We start from the raw sequence: 16,216 nt of genomic DNA on the forward strand, positions 1-16,216 counted from the left end.
ATGTTCCCAGGCAGTGCAGGCAGCAGTCATGATTTTCCTAAAAGAAGCAGGATATTTCAACTTTTGTCTGCCCACTCACACTCTCTAAACACGCTGGTGCTTCCGTCTATGTTAGAATACTCGCAGATTATTAGGAAGAGAAAATTGCTTCTCTGAAGAGTTGGAGGAAGTATCACCGATGGGGGAAGGTTTCTTCTCGCCCTCATTCATCCTTCTTTTTCCTTCTTTCCTCTCTCCTTCCCTCCCTCCGACCCACCTTTCTTTCTCTCCAACTCTGTTTTCCCCTCCCCATCTACCTGTATTTCTTTCCATCTCCCTTTTCTTCAGTTTCATACCTGGAACACAGAACACACTTTCCTTTATCTCCTCCCACTACATTTTTATCTTAATGTTTTGCACCCTGAAGGATCATCACCAGCACCTGATTTTTCTTTATCAGTATTCTCTGCTCCTGTGCAAGGATTAATTAATATCAGACAATCCACAGTAAACTTATTTAAAAAGTGAATATTCAAACTTTTCTTGTCATTTCATTTTAACCAGTTAAACACTTGGAGAAGGCCTTTACGTTACATGAACAGAGCTTAATCTTGTCTCTGTCATCACCGAGGGATAGATTTTTACAACCCTCCACTTTGCCTCCTAACTTTATTGGGGTAAGCATATTTTTACATTTGTCTCTTTTAAACGTGCCCCTCAAACTTCTGTTTTCTCTATTACCTGACCTAAGTTTAGAATCTAGATTCATTTTAATCTGTATTTACTTGAACTTAGTAGAAATAGTCATAAGCCTTGACTTACGTGTCAGCTTTTCAAAGTATCACAAAAATAGTGGCATTCTTTTCTCCAATTTTTTTTTTCTTTTTCTCATGATCTCTCCCATAAGTATGACACAAAAGTTGAAGTAGATTTTAGGTCAAAGGGCATTTGACAACAATTGCCTTTCTCTAAATTATAGTTATGAGATGTTGAGAATATATAGCTGTATTTTGAGAGCATGACATGAAAATCAGAGTATGTAATCCTTACCATTTTCTCTAAATACAGAAAATCTGGTTGGGTGGGTGAGTCCAGAGCCAAATAACTATTACAATGTTTAGCGTGAGACAGTTTGGTCTTTTTCCCCCGGCTAAACTTAAAATTTTTCTGTTAGGTTTTGGGCAGAGTTGTAAAACCAGAGAAATGGAGCATGGCCCAAACGAGGTAGGACGTTTATGAAATAATGATGAAACCTTGTTAGCATTAATTAAACCTTTGTTTACACTTCATTTTTAGCTCTGTTTTTAAAATGGCACGTGAGTTAGTCTCTAAGTGATCACAGTAAGTTCTCGGAGAGTAATTCTAATGGAATTAAAATGAAAGGCCTCTTTTGAGACTTTAATCCCCATCCTGTGTTGATTTTTCTGACAAACACAAAAACAAATAGGGAAGAAAAACATGGACCCTTCAGGAGTTCTGCGCTTGCAGACTTTGGCTGTGGGTCTGAAACCTTCAGGAGGTTGTAACACATTTGATCTTCGTATGTATTTGTGGGTGGACACCTCCGTGCTTCTGTTTATTTTCCTTCATTTTCTCCCAGAATTGAGTGTTTACATATATCATGAGCAATAGTAAACAGGAGCAGATAAAGGCATGAAGAGCTTTTAAATTATGGATTTTAATGTATTTGAATTAAATCATATACAACAAAATCACAGTCCTGATGGTTTGGCATTCCTGTTCTCTCCCCTCCCCCGTTTGCATGGTACAGAAAGAAAGAAATCTTTAATTGTCAGCTTTTAACACACAGCCCTCTATTTAGAAATCTTTATTGTCAATTATTCAGTTACTATAATATTTCAAACAATTTCCAGTAGTTTTTTTTTATTAATAGATACAAAGTTTATATGAAAACTTGTGGGGCGTGTGTGTGTGCGTGTGTGGGTGTGTGTACTTGTGCGTGTGCCCCAAAAGCTGAAACAGCTTGTGTCAGCTATAGCAACTCGTTTTTGATTCAGCAAAACTAGGTTATGAATTCAAGCAATTAAAAATGACAAAAAGCCCAATTTCACTGTCTAGATTAATACACTTCCAATTTTTCCTGCTCCATAAAAATTTCAAAGTGTTCTTTCCGGTTAGGTGTTTGCATAACCTGTGGGGTATTGAAAGGTCCCCGTTTCACATTGGCTTGTGATGTCTTGATGCTTTGATGTAGCGAATGTAAATAGGATCAATGGCATGTTCTTAACACAATTTTCTATTTGCAACTTCTCAGGAAATTTCAGTTGGGTTTAAAGGAAAGCAAGAACAGTTGTTAGTTCCCTCACAGTAATTGGTGGGGAATGATCTTTCAGCTGGTTCAAACATCAGGCAGGCCAGAGAAGGCTTTTTGAGAAGTGATATAATTGTAGCAAAAATAGTGCATCCACGTGCTAAGGTTGACAGTGAGATTCTTCTTTTCCTCTGCAATGGTGGGCTCATTTATTCTTTTTTCTCTAGTTTTATGGGAGTGAATCTAGAATTCTGGATTCTTATTTATCTGATTAACTAGAGCTCACTGTTCTTTCAAATGGGCCTTTTTTTGGTTTTTGGTTTTGTTTTTACTGATGGATTAGTGGTCATAATTAGCCACCTTGAATTCCCTGCAGTTTGGGGTTACTGTGTGTGTGCTCAGTTGCTTCAGTTGTGTCCGAACGTTTGCAACCCTCTGGTCTATAGCCCACCAGGCTCTTCTGTCCATGGGATTCTCCAGGCAAGAATACTGGAGTGGACTGCCATGCCTTTTTTCCAGGAGATCTTTCCAATCCAGGGATCGAACCAATGTCTCTTGCATCTCCTGCATTGCAGGCAGATTCTTGACCACTGAGGCATTCAGGAAGACAGGGTGCAGAATGGGTTCAGTTCAGTCACTCAGTCGTGTCTGACTCTTTGCAACCCTATGGACTGCAGCATACCAGGCTTCCCTGTCCCTCAGCAACTCCTGGAGCTTTCTCCAGCTCTTGTCCATCGCATCGGTGATGCCATCCAACCGTTTCATCCTCATCCCCTTTTCATCCTGCCTGCCTTCAATCTTTCCCAGCATCAGGGTTTTTCCCAATGAGTCAGTTCTTCTCACCAGGTGGACAAAGTATTGGGAGTTTCAGCTTCAGCATTAGTCCTTCCAATAAATATTCAGGACTGATTTCCTTTAGGATGGACTGGTTGGATCTCCTTGCAGTCCAAGGGACTCTCGAGAGCCTTCTCCAACACCACAGCTCAAAAGCATTATTTCTTTGGTGCTCAGCTTCCTTTATAGTCCAACTCTCACATCCATGCATCACTACTGGAAAAACCATTGCTTTGACTAGATGGACCTTTGTTGACAAAGTAATGTCTTTTTTTTTAATACGATGTCTAGGTTGGTCATAGCTTTTCTTCCAAGGAGCAAGCGTCTTTTAATTTCATGGCTGCAGTCACTGTCTGCAGTGATTTTGAGCCCCTCCAAATGAAGTCTCTTGCTATTTCCATTGTTTCCCCATCGATTTAAAATGAAGTGATGGAACCATGATCTTAGTTTTCTGAATGTTGAGTTTTAAGCCAACTTTTTCACTCTCCTCTTTCACTTTCATCAAGAGGCTCTTCAGTTCCTCTTTGCTTTCCCCCATAAGGGTGGTGTCATCTGCATATCTGAGGTTACTGATATTTCTCTCAGCAATCTTGATTCCAGCTTGTACTTCATCCAGCCCAGCATTTTGCATGATGTACTCTGCATATAAGTGACAATATACAGCCTTGACATATTCCTTTCCCAATTTGGAACCAGTTTGTTGTTCCATGTCTGGTTCTAAGTGTTGCTTCTTGACCTGCATATAGATTTCTCAGAAGGCAAGTAAGGTGGTCTGGTATTCCCATCTCTTTCAGAATTTTCCTGAGTTTATTGTGATCCATACAGTCAAAAGCTTTGGCGTAGTCAATAAAGCAGCAGCAGATGTTTTTCTGGAACTCTTTTGCTTTTTCGATGATACAGTGGATGTTGGCGATTTGATCTCTGGTTCCTCTGCCTTTTCTAAAACCAGCTTGAACATCTGGAACTTCATGGTTCATGTACTGTTAAAGCCTGGCTTGGAGAATTTTGAGCATTACTTTGCTAGTGTGTGAGATGAGTGCAATTGTGCAGTAGTTTGAGCATTCTTTGGCATTGCCTTTCTTTGGGATTGGAATGAAAACGGATCTTTTCCAGTCCTGTGGCCACTGCTGAGTTTTCCAAATTTGCTGGCATATTGAGTGCAGCACTTTCACAGCATCATCTTTTAGGATTTGAAACAGCTCCACTGGAATTCTATCACCTCTACTAGCTTTGTTCGCAGTGATGCTTCATGATAATTTGTCTGCAGCTTCTACCTGATATATTTCTCTGTGGTTTTATTGAAATCTCTGCTTGTGAGGAAATCCAGTTTCTTGTTTGCTAATGTGATGGAAGGACCAGTTCCTACCAGTATTTATTGTATTTTATTTGCTTGTATAAATAGAGACGTATTCTTTTTAGACTGATGAGGAGGGTGAGGGGTGGACCATGTATCGGTGCATCCATCCTTTCAGGAATTTAGCAACGCTCGCCTCCCCTGCCTCCCCGCTGCTTCTCTGTGTCAAGCATGGGGCTGGGAGTTCTGGCGTAAATTTTCTGGTCCTTACTATCATTCTTCAAGGTGGTTATCACTATACCTAAGGTAGACATGGAGAAGCCATGTTCAAGACTTTTCATGATTAGAATATGCAGTTCAAATCCAGATTTTTCTGGCTTCAGTATCCCAAGACACACCTGAAATGCACTCTCTGAATTCAGGAAAAAATACAAAACAGGTACCCGGCCGATGCCCTTCGGCCAGTGGTTCTCAACCAGGAGCGATTTTTTTCACTCCCATCCCCTCAAGGGACAAAATAAAAACACAGACCTCAGAATGGGCCAAAATGTTTGCAAATGAAGCAAGCAACAAGGGATTAATAAAAATATATAAACAGCTCATGCAGATCAATTAAAAAAAAAATGAAAGAAAGAAACTGAGTGGAAGACTTAAATAGATGTTTCTCCAAAGAAGGCATGCAGATGGCCAACAATTACATGAAAAGATGCTCAACATCACTAATTCGTAGAGAAATGCAGATCAAAACTCCAGTGAGGTATCTGTCACCTCTCATGCGTCAGAATGTCCGTCATCAAAAAATCTACAAAAAAATCTACAAATGCTAGAGAGGGTATGGGGAAAAGGAAACCCTCCTGCACTGTTGGTGGGAATGTAAATTGGTGCAGCCACTATGGAGAACGGTAGGGAGGTTCCTCAAACAACTAAAAATAGAGCTACCATATGACCCAACATTTGGCCGCATATTGGAGAGAGTTTTGGTAGTTATGTTTGGGTGAGGGCTGCTACTGGTGTCTGTTTTGTAGGGAATACATGCTGCTAAACATCCCAGGGATGATGCTAAACATTCTAGAATACACAGGATAGTGCCTTCCCCCTCCCTGAAACAACAAAAAATTATCTGGACCAAAATGCCAGCAGGGCTGAGGCCGAGAAATTCTGCCCTAGGCAATATCAGTGATGCTATGACTAATATACACATGGCCTGATTTTTCAAGAAAGTAGATAAGTGAATTTCAGTTATTAAACTTTTTAAATCTCCGGTTGGACACTGTGAATAAGATCATGATGCAAAGTCAGAAGGTCTGTATTTTCTTAAAATTTGACTTTAAAATTTTATAGCTGCCTATTTTCCAAGCATCTTTCCTTGATAAAGATGACACAGGTCATTGTGATTGAAGCACCTGATTTTCCCCGATGTGCTCAGCGTTACCTCCGACAACGGCTCTGAAATGAGATTTCTTTCTCCGGTGCTGATGTCAAGAGAAGAGAAAGGCAGCATCACTAAATGAGTCATGCAACAGTAATTCTAAGAACCTTCCTGCTTCCCCTTGGCATTCAAGCATGGTTATTTTCTCCTTATCTTTAAGTTTGGCACGTAGGTTTATTTGTTTATTTAATAAACACTTAAACAGTGTTTTGCCTGTGCCTAGCACAGAGTCGGACACGACTGAAGCGACTTAGCTGCAGCAGCAGCAGTACTGTTCTAAATGCTTTAAAATATTGATTCACTTAATTCTGAAGACAGCCCGCATGTTTCATATTATTATTATCTATTTTTTATAGATGAGTCTATAAAAAGAATAAAGAGTGGTAAAGAATCTATGGCTCAGTGGTAAAGAATCTGTCTTCTAAGAAGGAGACGTGGATTCGATCCCTGGGTCGGGAAGATCCTCTGGAGAAGGAAATGGCAACCTACTCCAGTATTCTTGCCTGGGAAATCCCATGGACAGAGGAACCTGATGAGCTGCAGTCCATGGGGTCACAAAAGAGTCAGAAGACACTTAGTGAATAAACAACAACAACTTATTATAGATGAGAAAACCAAGATCCAGAGAAGCTGAGTAATTTGCCCAAGGTCACACAGCTTGTAAGTTACAGAGCTAGGAGTTATACTCCGCCATCTCTGCTCTCAACCACTTTGCCATGCTCTTTAAGAATTTGAGCTTTTAAATGGGAAGAAGCACAGCTGTTTTGGCAGCATCTTCATGAGTTTTGAAATAAAAGATATTTTTTAAGTTTCATTTCAGATTGGTTAGGCAAACATATAACCATTCCTGAATGAGAGTGAGTGGTAATGTGTGTAGTTTTATTTTTCACTATTTAGATACTTCTGAATGTGCAGTTTTCCAGCAAGGACTTGTGAGTTCTCTTCATTATTTATTTATACTACTGAAAACAACAGTATTCATAGGCCATAACTTACAGGATGAATGATCCCTTCAAGAAACTTTCCATTTTGGTTTCTTGGCCCTTTAAACGTTTTCTGTGGCATCCCGTGTGGTCCTTACCAAGTGGGATATGGTGGATGAGGGTACATTGATTCCCAACTTGATCTTGCTAAAGCCAATCAACCTTTGTCATTTAGATTGCGGGAATGACCCTGCCCATCTCTTGCTCTGTTGAATTTCCAGCATGTAGTAAAACCTATGAAGAGAAAAACAATTTGAGTAGATGTTTAAATAGAAGTGCCAATTTAGCATACTTTATTCTGCATTAGAAGAAGGCATGATCTTGCAAGTCTATGGTTAAACATACAATACACAGAGGGTTCAGAAAAACCAAGATGGGAGTAGAGAATCCCCATCAATTTCAGTTGAATGAATGAATGAATACATGGGTGGAAGAATTTATGTTTTAAAACATCTCTTGTCAAGGTTATGTATGGTTGTATACTTTAAAAGGAAGCATCTTCCATCTTGGACGGGAAGATACTGGGGGAAGAGGAGGTTGTGGCCATGGGAACCGCTGATGGCAGATGACAGTTCTATGCCAGCTGCCTTCTCAGGCTTCTGACCCAAGCTTCCCAGTATTCGGGTGATGGAACATAACTCACTTTGCATTGCCCTGTGGAAATCTTGAAGATCCTGAGCCATGACAATGGGCTGTAGTTTACATGAGGCAAGGCACAGATTTCTGAATATGAGGAAGAAAGGCTCAGTGCTCTTGAACAGCTTTAGTCTGGCCAGCCAGAAATACCAAAACCGTGCACAGGGGCTCTTGAGCCGCCCTTCACCACCCCTGAAATATTCCAGGAACTGAGGTAGATGTGGAAACCGTTTCAGTCCTTCCTGTATACTGCAGGCCCAGTGAACTCAAAGTTACATGTAGCGGCAAGAAGCGAATCCATTTCAGAAGTGTCAAAAGACTCACGTTGCATCCATTATTGTCACATTTCCTTTTTTTTTCTTTTTTAATACGGTTCATCGATTTGGCTTTTATGGAATACCTTTTCCATCTAAAAAAAGTGTTGATTCAGGAAATAGTTTGACATTAAGCCAGAATTTGGTGTTCAACAGCAAATAAACAGGGATAAACTCCCATAGCTAAGACTCTGATAAGTTTCTGTAAGTGTTGTTTCTTTGTCTATGGTGCTAACATACATATATCTTGGTTAATTGACTAAAAGAAGCAAACAATAGGAAATTGGATTTAAAAGAGTCATTTTCATTCCATATCCAGTGGAATTGGTTTCTAACATATTTCCCCATTTAATGTGAATCTGCTTTTAAAAATAAAGACAGCCAGTAATACACTTTGCATGCCGTTAAGAGAGCATCCAACAAGGGGTAACGGGTTTCTGCCGAGCCGATTACTAAGTTTTCCCAGAGAGGTTAAAAATATAGAGGATCATCAATGTTATAAGTAGTTCAGGCTTCGACTTCTGCTGCTAATAGAAAAAGAAGCCAGGTTGTGTTGTCATGTACTAGGAAACTGCTCAATATATAGAAAATTCTTTATTATTATCATGGGTACTGATCCTATGTATTGAGTGTTTGCATAAGCCACATGTGTGTGTGCATGCTAAGTCCCTTCAGTTGTGTCCGACTCTTTGTGACCCTAAAAACTATAGCTCACCAGGCTCCTATGTCCATGAGGACTCTCCACTCAAGAATGCTGGAGTGGGTTGCCATGCCTTCCTCCAGAGGATCTTCCCGACCCAGTGATCGAACCCGCGTCTCTCATTGGCACATGTGTTCTTTACCACTAGCTCTACCTGGGGAGCCTTTGTGTAAGCCTTGCGTTGTGTTATCTCCTGGTTACATGTTATTGAACTGAATGCTCCCAGCAACTTTAGGAGCCAGGTGCAATGGCACCCCACTCCAGTACTCTTGCCTAGAAAATCCCATGGACGGAGGAGCCTGGAAGGCTGTAGTCCATGAGGTCATGAAGAGTTGGACACGACTAAGCGACTTCACTTTCATTTATTGGAGAAGGAAATGGCAACCCACTCCAGTGTTCTTGCCTGGAGAATCCCAGGGATGGCAGAGCCTGGTGGGTTGCTATCTATGAGGTCACACAGAGTCGGACATGACTGAAGCGACTTAGCAGCAGCTCTTATTAAACCCATTTTTCAGAAGGCAAGACTGAGGCTTGATGTGACTTTTCTAGGGTTACCAACCATGAGTTGGATTTGTAGTCTTATTTGAAATCTTATGACTTCAAAGACTATTTCCACCCTCTGTTTGACTCAAAGCCTTAGGGATCTTTGTTCTTACATTAGTGAAAACTGATCTGATATCAATCAGATTTGGTTAACCTTAGGGAGTCCTTGCAGTTCTTTTATTAGGACTAACCTGCATATAATCGTAGCGAAATATGTGGATGAACGAATGGCTGGGTGGATGGATGGATAGATGGGTGGGTGGTTGTATGGATGGGTGGGTGAGTGATGGATGGATGGATGGATAGATAGATGGATAAGTAGATGGATGGATGGATGGATAGATAGATAGGTGGGTGGGTGGATGGGTGGATGGGTGGATGGATGGATGGATGGATGGATGGATAGATGTGTGGGTGGGTGGATGGGTGGATGGGTGGATGGATGGATGGATGGATGGATGGATAGATGTGTGGGTGGGTGGGTGGGTGGGTGGATGGATGGATGGATGGATAGATGTGTGGGTGGGTGGATGGGTGGATGGATGGATGGATGGATGGATGGATGGATGGATGTGTGGGTGGGTGGATGGGTGGATGGATGGATGGATGGATAGATGTGTGGGTGGGTGGATGGGTGGATAGATGGATGGATGGATAGATGTGTGGGTGGGTGGATGGGTGGATAGGTAGATGGATGGATGGATGGATAGATAGGTGGATAGGTGGATGGATAGATAGATGGATAAGTGGATGAATGGGTGGATGGATGGATAGATGGATAGATAAGTGGATGGATGGATGGATAGATGGGTGGGTGGGTAGATGGGTGGATGGATGGATGGATGGATGGATGGATGGATAGGTGGATGGATGGATACATAGACTGACCAACTAATGACTCAGAATGAAGATTGGCAAAGAATATGCATATAGTTTTCATAACAATAAATATAAATACCAATAAATAAATGAAAATATGTTCACATATACATATACATGTGCTTTATATACATATGTGGAAAGTTTCACCTGTATATATCAATGATTCACATATCATATTGGAAATCACCGTATTTGATGACATAGGCATTTTATAGAATGTCGGAGAGAGTGTGGAATGGGACATTTTTCTATGGAAGACAATTTAGAAATTCTTATTTAAAAACAAAGTGCATATTCATTTGCCCAGCATGTCCAACTCTTGGGTTTATGTATTTTCACTTTCACTTTTCAAGTTTGCAAAGGTGCAAATTGCTCGACTGGAGCAGAGAAGGAAGAAAAATTGGAGCAAACAAAATGCCTAATGATGGAGGGTAAGAAGCCAGGAAGCATTCAAGGAGTGAAGAGGATCTTCATGGGCCTGAGATGGTGTCTGCAGGACTAGGGGAAGAGTACAGAGCCAGACCTGTGTTAGGAAAACTCTGTGAGTAAACACACTTGGGACTTCCCTGATAGTCCGATGGTTAAGAATCCTCCTGCCCGGGACACAGGTTCAATCCCTGATCAGGGAAGATTCCACATGCTGAAGAGCAACTAAGCTCGTGCCCCACCACTACTGAGCCCCTCTGCTGCAGCAAGAGAAGCCGCCGCAATGAGAATCCTGTGCACCACATCTGGAGGGTAGCCCCCGCATGCTGCAACTCGAGTAAGTCTGTGCATAGCAGTGAAGACCCAGCACACCAATAAATAAATAAATACATTTTTGAAAACACACACACACACACACACACACACACACTGTGTTTGTCTATACAGGGTGAAACTGAACAGATAACTAAGGGGTTGAGAAGGAGGGTGACCTTTGTGGAGCTTGAATGAGAAGAGAGCAGGAGAGGAACCCGAGTTTTGCTTCTAAACTCATGCAAGATGAATCCGTTCTAGAGACCTCCTGCGCACCCTCATGCCTGTGGTTAGCAACATGGTATGGTGCTCTTAAACAGTTGGTTAAGAGGGTAGATGGAGCCCGTGGTTAAGCGTTCTTATAACACACAGGACACAAGGAAACGGTTGGAGGTCATGAGTGTGTCTGTCACCTCGGTTGTGGTGATGGTATCACGCAGGTGGATGGATGATACACCATCCATCCACACGTGTGATATGCAGACCTGTGTGAGTCTGTATCCACACTCGTCGCGTTGTCTGCATGAGATGTGCAGGGGGGTTTTGCCTATCAGCTGTACCTCAGGGCTTCCCTGGTGGCTCAGTGGGAAAGAGTCCACCTAGCAACCCAGGAGACACGGGTTCCTTCCCTGGCCCGGGAAGATCCCACATGCTGCAGATCTAAGCGCGTGTGCCACAACTACTGAGCCTGTCTGTGCCCTACGGCCCGGGAGCCACAGCTCCCCAGCCCGTGAGCCGTAAGCAGTGAAGCCCAGGCACCCTGGAGCCCAGGCTCAGCAACAAGAGAAGCCCCCGCATCGAGAAGCCCCCACACCACAACCCCGCAGCGCAACGTGCTGCTAAGAGTAGCCCACGCAGCAACGAAGACCCAGCACGGCCAAAAACGAATTAGAAATAAATGAAATTATTTAAAAGTTGTACCTCAATGAAGCTGTTAAAAAGATTATACTTTGATACAACAAACATCCTCTACTTTGATAATTAAATACACTTCAGTTACAAAACAAAAAACAAAAGAGAGCTTCCATTTTTGCAAACAAGCTCTGATGGACCCCTCATGCCCACGCGGATGTCCATCCACTTAGATGTCAACCTAGATATCCTGTGTTGGACACAGGCAAGCCAAATTGCTTTGAAAATGTGCGTAAGAGAGACTTAAAAGGAGGTAAACCTAAAAATCGCTCAAGTTAAAAATTATAGCCTGGCTAAGATTTGGGGTTGTTTTGTGCTCTGAAATAGGGTGGTTGGCTGCTGGCAAATTTCTGGAAATGACAAAGCTACTTTTTTAAGCCTAATGGTTTGGCCACAGAGGAAAACGAAATTCCCCAGGAGCTGCAGACCCTTGTCATTCATCAGAGGCACGGCAAAATCATGATCTTTATCCTCCCGGCTGTGTGTGTCTGTCGGGGACTGTGGGCCGCTCAAAGTTGTATACTATTATTTTTTTATTCATCTCTGGGTCATTTCATCTTCCTGTGCCAGCCGCATGAATGGCTGTGTATGAAAATTGTATTTTGTGCTGAGTTTCCCACTGTGAACGATGTTTACTATATATTTATGAAAACACTGCAATAACAAAACCCTTTCTATAGCCTTTCAATTTGCTGTAAGGGCAGATAAAATATTTTTATCTCGAACTGAACTTCATACCTTGGGAGATGCAGTAGGCCCGACTTGGAATAATAATACACTTCAGAGAAAGGCTGGCGCTGTTCAGATTGGTTCAGAAACCTGGGCACTCCACTCGGCGGACCTCCGTGCCTTTTAAAGGTGCTCACTGAATACACAAAACCTAGAGCTAAGCACTGCAACGTCGGCCTCATTAAATAGAGAAAAGAAATCTTTGTATTTATTAAGTACTTTTGCATTGCATCCACAGAGATGCAGGGCAGCCCACTGAGCAGTGTTTCCTTCATTCTGGGAAATAGAGAGAGGAGGGTGGCCATCACCCCCGTGTATTGAAAATCTTGACTCTGCACCTTCGTTTAGGCTTTAGCTTTGAAACTTTTGTTTAGTAGATTCTGGTTTACTAGATTCACATGCAGTTGGAGAAATAATGCAGAGAGATCTCTTGTAGGCTTTATCCTGTTTCTCCCCTGCCATGGGAATATTTTGCAAAACTGTGTATCACGTCACATCTGAGATACTGATGTTGCCGCAGTGCAACCCACTGATACTGCTCAGATTTTCCCAGATTGCCTTGTGCTCATTTGTATGTGTGCGCTTCATTCTACACAAATTTATTGTGAGCATAGGTTTGGGGATCCACCACCGCAGATGAGATACTGAGTATGTCCATCCTAAGATTCCTGTTGATAATCACATCCATCTCCACTCACCAGCACCCACTCCCATCCCTAGCCTCTGTCCACACTGCTCTGTCCTCCACTTCTAAAACCCTGTCGTTTCAAACATGTCATAGAAGTGAGATCACACAAATTTATTTTTTCAACTTTTTATTTTACACTGGAATATAGCTGATTAACAATGTTGTCAGTTTCAGGTGAATAGCAAAGTGACTCACCCATGCATATACATGTATCCATTCTCCCCCCAATGCCCCTCCCATCCAGACTGTCACATAACATTGAGCAGAGTTCCCTGTGCTACACAGTAGGTCCATGCTGGTTATCCATTTAAATATAGCAGTGTGTACCTGTCCATCCCAAACTCCCTGACCATCCTTTCCCCATCCTTTTCTCCCAGCAACCATAAGCTTGTTCTCTAAGTCTGTGAGTCTGTTTTGTAAATAAGTTCATTTTTCTCATTTCTTTTTAAATCCCACATGTAAGTAGCTTCATCCAATATTTCTCTTTCTCTGTGTGGCTTAATGCACTCAGTATGACAATCTCTAGGTTTATCCCTGTTGCTGCAGATCAAATTATTCTATTCTTTTTAATGGCTGTGTAATACTCCATTGTATGTACATATCCTGTTTAACGTTTTGGGACTGGTGACTCCAGCACCATCATCCCCTGGAGTTTAATCTGAATGACTGAGTCCGTCAATCATTTGTTCCTTCTCACTGCTCAGTAATACGCCACTGTACCTGCTATGTGCCATGGTGTGTTTAACCACTCACCTGTTGAAGGACATCTGGGCCATGTGTGGCTCTCACAAATATAGCTGCTGTGAACATTGCTGGGCGTGTTTTAGTGTGAGCATGAGTCTCACTGCTCTGGGACAAATACCAGGAAGAAGGCTTTGGCAATTTTTGATTCATACGCATTATTTGTTCAAATGCTCAGTGCTGTCTGACTCTTTGTGACCCCGTGGATTGCGGCACTCCAGGCTTCCCTGTCCTTCACCAACTCCCAGAGTTTGTTCAAACTCATGTTCATTGAGTTGGTGATGTTATCCAACCACCTCATCCTCTGTCGCCCCCTTCTCCTCCTGTCCTCAATCTTTCCCAACATCAGGGTCTTTTCCAGTGAGTCAGCTCTTCACATCAGGTGGTCAAAGTATTGCAACTTCAACTTCAGCCTCAGTCCTTCCAATGCATATTCAGGGTTGATTTCCTTTAGGATGGACTGGTTGGATCTCCTTGCTTCCCAAGAGACTTTCGAGAGTCTTCTCTAGCACCACAGTTCAAAAGCATCAATTCTTTGGATCTCAGCCTTCTTCATGGTCCAACTGTCACATCCATACAGATTACAGAAAACGTTAACATGCTGTCCGTATGGGAAGTGAGTGCCAGTCACACACACAGCAGTCAAAGGAAAGATGTAAAATCTCACCCACATCTGAATGTTTATTTCTACATAAGCAGAGGACTAAATATGGAGACTATCCAGCGTTTATGCAGCATCCACCTTATGCCAGTCTATATACCAAGCCTGTTGTGTGTACTAACTCACTTGTCCTCACAGCACCCTTAGGAGGTATGTACCACCGTCACCCCCACTTATAGATGAAGAGTCAGACAGAAAACACGGCAGTCCCTTGCCATATCGCTACACTCTGTGGCACTGAGAGTTAGGCAGGCTGGCTTGAGAATCCCTCATTTGAAGCACCAGCAGTGATGTGAACCTCACTCCCAGATCTGTGGGTCAACCCTTCTGGGTGGGATGAGGTGGCATCGGCTTAGGTCAGCATCTATCAAACTGTCCCTGCAAAGAAAGGACACATGGGTTTGTGGGTATAGGACAATGGCTAGCTGACTTGACCGCCTCTCAACTCACTGCTGTGAGCTAAGCTCGCTTTATTCGACCGTCTCAGACAGATGGAGGTTTCTTCTGGCTTTTAGATCTCTAAGAAGTCGATTTCACAATCCTCCCTTGGTTACACGCTGCGATATTTCACAGCTCTCACTGGCGGTATGTTCTGCCTTTCCGTGTGGCCCAGATCTGTCTCACCGAAAGCTGAGCCCCCGGTCATTTGTCTCCCTTCAGTGAAGATGTGGAATTGATGGCCCCACATCTCCTCGACAACACAACTTAAAGGTGCTTGTTTCTAACAGAATCTCACGTGGCCGCTTTACATGAATCATGCGGCTTTCCATCCTCTGAAGGCATTTCATATTTCCACCAGGCTTATAAAGTATTTAATATTTTCATATGCTCCAGTGTAAAGCCATCTGTTGCAGTGACAGGACAAAATGTGGAAGGCAAGAACAAGCGTATGTTTAGGGAAAGATTCCATGGAATGTTAACAAGAAAGCTATGTGCTACGCTGGGGTGTCTTGTCGAAAATGACCAGGGGATTTGGGGAGGCATGGCCCCTGGCAGTGGTGTTCATAAATAGGCAGTTATAGATGACACTTGCCCTTTCACTCCTGTCCTGTAAATTTAGGCTGGATCTGCAGTGTACGTGGCGGCAGGGACCTCTCTGAGAGGAAGCAGTGGTATCCTCTGATTTTTGGATCTTTATTTCATCTTGGCTTTCCACATGTGTGTTAACTTTTTAAAAAATTGGAGGATAGTTGTGTTATAATGTTGCGTTAGTTTCTGCTATACAACGACGTGACTCAGCTATTTGTATACATTCATCCCTTCCCTCTTGTGTTTTGACTTTTTGTCATTCTTTGGGCACTGGGAACCTGCTGCGTGCTAGACTTGCATGTTGCTGAAATTGTGTTTCAGAAGAGTTACAGCTGTTTCTCCGGGCCTAACTTCTTCTTTTGTTAAAAAAAAAAAAATTATTTTTAACTGGAGGATAATTGCTACAATATTGTGTTGATTTCTGCTGTACATCAACTTGTATCAGCCGTAGGTATACATATGTCCCTCCCTCTGGAAGCTCCCTCTCACCTCCCACCCCGTCCCACCCCTCTAGGTTGTCACAGAACACCAGATTTGAGCTCCCTGCATCATACAGCAAATTCCAACCCGCTATCTATTTTACATATGGTAATGTGTATCAGTTTAGTTCAGTTCAGTCGCTCAGTCGTGTCCGACTCTTTGTGACCCCATGGACTGCAGCACGCCAGGCCTCCCTGTCCATCACCAACTCTCAGAGTTTACTCAGACTCATGTCCATTGAGTCAGTGATGCCGTCCAACCATCTCATCCTCTGTCATCCCTTTCTCTTCCTGCCTTCAATCTTTCCCACCATTAGGGTCTTTTCTATGAGTCAGTTCTTCGCATCAGGTGGCCAAAGTATTGGAGTTTCAG

The 16,216-nt window shown here is 42.6% G+C and overlaps 1 protein-coding gene across 14 annotated transcripts in view; it reads left to right on the forward strand.

Moving 5' to 3' along the window:
- The window catches only part of RBFOX1 (RNA binding fox-1 homolog 1), a 2,416,982-nt gene that overhangs the window by 1,163,046 nt on the left and 1,237,720 nt on the right, over window positions 1-16,216 (forward strand). The window lies entirely within an intron of this gene.

The sequence above is a fragment of the Ovis aries genome, chromosome 24 (assembly GCF_016772045.2).
Source record: "Ovis aries strain OAR_USU_Benz2616 breed Rambouillet chromosome 24, ARS-UI_Ramb_v3.0, whole genome shotgun sequence".
NCBI classification, from domain to species: Eukaryota; Metazoa; Chordata; class Mammalia; order Artiodactyla; family Bovidae; genus Ovis; species Ovis aries.